This window comes from Nanorana parkeri, unplaced genomic scaffold (genome assembly GCF_000935625.1).
Source record: "Nanorana parkeri isolate BGI_ZX_2015 unplaced genomic scaffold, ASM93562v1 scaffold3376, whole genome shotgun sequence".
NCBI lineage: Eukaryota > Metazoa > Chordata > Amphibia > Anura > Dicroglossidae > Nanorana > Nanorana parkeri.
The window spans coordinates 16,825-21,658 of record NW_017309644.1 but is presented as its reverse complement, the minus strand read 5'-3'; positions in this window follow the sequence as shown (position 1 = coordinate 21,658).

Here is a 4,834-nt window from a genome sequence, read left to right as displayed (position 1 = left end):
GCCAACGTCTGATATGTATCTCAGCCGAGGCTCCTATCCAGCTCTGGTGGTCGCCAACGTCTGATATGTATCTCAGCCGAGGCTCCTATCCAGCTCTGGTGGTCGCCAACGTCTGATATGTATCTCAGCCGAGACTCCTATCCAGCTCTGGTGGTCACCAACATCTGATATGTATCTCAGCCGAGGTTCCTATCCAGCTCTGGTGGTGACAACGTCTGATATGTATCTCAGCCGAGGCTCCTATCCAGTTCTGGTGGTGCCAACGTCTGATATGGATCTCAGCCGAGGCTCCTATCCAGCTCTGGTGGTGACAACGTCTGATGTGTATCTCAGCCTCCTCACCTGTAAGAGAGCACAAATCCCACACGGCTCTCGCAGAAGCGGACCAGGAAACATCCCGGAGCCTTGTCCTGCAGCATGTCCTCCGCGCGGCTGTGACAGGGACAGAAATGACACAACATGACTTATAGAAGTAGACTTATAAGTGCAAAAATACTACAATGTAACACAAGGCAATACAATGTAACACAAGGCAATACAATGTAACACAAGGCAATACAATGCAACACAAGGCAATACAATGCAACACAAGGCAATACAATGCAATACAATGTAACACAAGGCAATACAATGTAACACAAGGCAATACAATGTAACACAAGGCAATACAATGCAATACAATGTAACACAAGGCCGTACAATGTAACACAATAAAATGCAACACAAGGCAATACAATGCAACACAAGGCAATACAATGTAACAAAAGGCAATACAATGCAACACAAGGCAATACAATGTAACACAAGGCAATACAATGCAACACAAGGCAATATAAGACAATACAATGTAACACAAGGCAATACAATGTAACACAAGGCAATACAATGCAATACAAGGCAACACAAGGCAATACAATGTAACACAAGGCAATATAGACAATACAATGTAACAAGGCAATACAACAAAAGGCAATACAATGTAACACAATACAATGCAACACAAGGCAATACAATGTAACACAAGGCAATACAACACAAGGCAATACAGCAAAATGCAATACAATGTAACACAATGCAATGCAACACAAGGCAATACAATGTAACACAAGGCAATACAGCAAAATGCAATACAATGTAACACAAGGCAATACAGCAAAATGCAATACAATGTAACACAATACAATGCAACACAAGGCAATACAATGTAACACAAGGCAATACAATGTAACACAAGGCAATGCAATGTAACACAAGGCAATATAATGTAACACAAGGCAATACAATGTAACACAAGGCAATACAATGTAACACAAGCTATCTGCTCCCTTTCAGACCCCTCTTCCTCCAGCATTGACTTCCTTTGAGGCTCCGAGATGTCATGTGACCATAAGGCCCGAGCAGCCAAGTGAGTCAGTGCTGGTGAACCGTGCTGTGCTCGCTTGGTAAAAGAATGATGGAATGAATGATGAGGGTTGTTGGGGATGGTAAGTAGCCGATGACCTGCGAGGGGGAGCACACAGGGTGAGAACTCCACAGATCTAGTCAAAGAGTCCTTCAAGTTGTAAGCTGACGAGTTCCCTGAGCAAGATATAAGTAGGGAAGTCTTTAGAAAGTCGGATCCAGAGCAGAAGTCCATCAGATACCTGGAAGGAGGAGCGGATCATCCCACAAGAGCGATGAGGATATTGGGGGTGATAGCACAAGGATATTGGGGGTGATAGCACGAGGATATTGGGGGTGATAGCACCAGGATATTGGGGGTGATAGCACGAGGATGTTGGGGGTGATAGCACGAGGATATTGGGGGTGATAGCACCAGGATATTGGGGGTGATAGCACCAGGATATTGGGGGTGATAGCACCAGGATATTGGGGGTGATAGCACCAGGATATTGGGGGTGATAGCACCAGGATATTGGGGGTGATAGCACCAGGATATTGGGGGTGATAGCACGAGGATATTGGGGGTGATAGCACCAGGATATTGGGGGTGATAGCACGAGGATATTGGGGGTGATAGCACCAGGATATTGGGGGTGATAGCACGAGGATATTGGGGGTGATAGCACGAGGATGTTCGGGGTGATAGCACGAGAATATTGGGGGTGATAGCACGAGGATGTTGGGGGTGATAGCACGAGGATATTGGGGGTGATAGCACGGTATCTAGGTGGGTTGATATCCTTCCATGGAGCTGCAGTCTTCTCCAGCTCATACAATTCCCCTTTGTAGAGTTAGATATGGTTTTGCGAATCATGTTCCCTACGACAATGTCCACCTTCCACCATGGCCACCAATCACAGCGGCATCACGGCGCACTCTGCGTGGTACAGGTCTATAGCTTACAAGAAGTCACCCCTACCATGAACCATGAAAGGGCCGGTTGGTTGGGTTCACCTCCCAGGCCAAACGTCCTTGAGTGAAGGCATCTCGGGTCTTTCCATGAAAAACGCTGCGTTGGACCTCCGAGTCTGATGCTGACCTACGCTTCCCTATGCTGGACATACACCCAAGGCACCGTTCAGGTTCTTCCAAACTAGAGCTGCAACAACTAATCGACTAAATCGATAATAGTCGATTGTGAGAATAATTGTCAACTATTCTCATCATCGATTAGCTGGGTTGGGGAAGGAAAGAGAGAGAGAGTTGGTGGAGGGGGGGTGTCCAGGGCACAGCAGAGGTGGCACCATACCTGCAGCCTCCTGCGTCTGATGATGGCAGAGTCATCCATGTCATATGGAGAGTGCAGAACACAGAGGATCAGCCAGGGAGGGAGAGAGAGAAAGAGGGAGAGAGAGAGGTGGGGAATAGAGAGAGAGGGGGAATAGAGAGAGAGAGGGGGGAGAGAGAGAAAGAGAGAGAGAGAGGGGGAATAGAGAGAGATATTTTTTTTAATGCAACCAATCGATTAGTTGAAGAAATAATCGGGTAACTAATCGATTATTAAAATAATTGTTAGCCCAGACGGCTGCTATGGGGCCCGAGGATGGGAGGGGGCCCCATTAAGTTGCAAGCGTAGGACCGGTTGCAGTTGACGACAACTCTGATCCCGTGCAGAGTCTACAGTGTAAAGACGACTTCAGATGCACCGGGGCAGTCTTTGGGATCTTGGCATCATTACTCACAGCTCAGAGAAAGGCCATTTTTGCTATGGGGCCCCCTGTGATCTGTAGTTACGGCCCTGGCTGGTGAGGTTGCCTTGATCTGTGCGGTCGGTTTTGCAATCCTGAGCGTCTGCGTTGTGCCAGTCACTCTGACAGATAGCCATATATGTCACTTCTGGGGACAGGAAGAGGTTTTTCCGCTCAGACTTGAACACTGTTGTGACCCCCCTGCTGGGGTGTGAAGGGAGGAAGTCGGCCCGCCGACAGGAAGTTGACTGTCTGCATCTTGAGTAACAGTACTCAGTCCTCCCCTTCTGGTCTTCATTGACCACACGTGGCCGCCTTGCAGCCTGCGGTCTTCTACAATGACTTCCAGGTCACGTGACCCAGATCAAACTGTCCAATCAAAACCCGGAGCCCCTCCATTCTATTGGGGGGTGTATTCATCTCACTTTCTATCCCGGTGACACCAAGACAGGAAATGAGAGGGTGTCACGGAGAAAGCAAGGCACATATAGAAATTAAAACCTGAGAGCCGTTCCATCACTTCCTGTCCTCGTGACACCCTGCAACTGGCACAGGAAGTAAGGGTGAACCTTCCCATTGGGTACACATACAGAAACAAAACGTTTTGCCTGGACATGGTCCTTACACCTACTTCCTCTGGCCACTTCCTGTCTACATGCACTCCAGCGATGGCCGCACGGCAGTGGACCATATATGTGTAATGTGCAATGAAACGGCCACTCGTAGTCTCTATCAGAAGCCCATGTGACTGGGAGAGAGGGACAAAACGTTGTCACCCTAGAACAGGAAGTACCGAAACAAGGACAAAGCGTTGTCATTGCATAACAGGAAGTGCCTGAACAAGGATAGAGTGTTAACATCCTATAACAGGAAGTGTCTGAGCAAGGACGGAGCATTGTCACCCTATAACAGGAATTGCCTGGGCAAGGACAGCGTTGTCACTCTATAACAGGAAGTGCCTGGGCAAGGACAGAGTGTTCTCACCCTATAACAGGAAGTGTCTGAACTAGAGCTGCAACAACTAATCGATAATAATCGATCATTGAGGAGGGGGAGGGGGAGAGATTTTTTTTAATGCAACCAATCGATTAGTTGAAAAAATAATCGGGTAACTAATCGACTATGAAAATAATCGTTAGCTGCAGCCCTAGTCCGAACAAGGACAGAGCGTTGTCGGCTTATAACAGGAAGCGTATGAACAAGGAGTGTGGTCACCCTATCACAGGAAATGCCTCAATGGCGGGATCACCAGGGATTCTTTTACTGAAAGCCGGGGACTTTTGAAATCACATGAACACGTTACATCCGGTACGGGATTTCAGTGATGGGGGGGTGACTGCAAGGGCCCGCAGGCACCGGGTTGGGCTCACCAAACCTTGGCTGCCATTGGTCACTATGACATCGCTATAGAGCAGGGGTAGCAAACCTCCAGCCCTCCAGCTGTGGGGGTGAAACTACAAATCCCATGATGCATCTCTCTTCGGGAGTCACGTCTGTGGCTGTGAGAATCTTGCAATGCCTCCTGGGATTTGTAGTTCCACCCCACAGCCGGAGGACCGGAGGTTTGAGACCCCCCGCTGTAGAGTATTGATTGAGTGTTCTGTCGGTAGCGCTGAGCCCTGCTGTATATATGTAACACATCGATAACATCACTCACACCTTCCACTTCCTGTTCTTACATGTGAGGATCCGGGGGAAGTTCT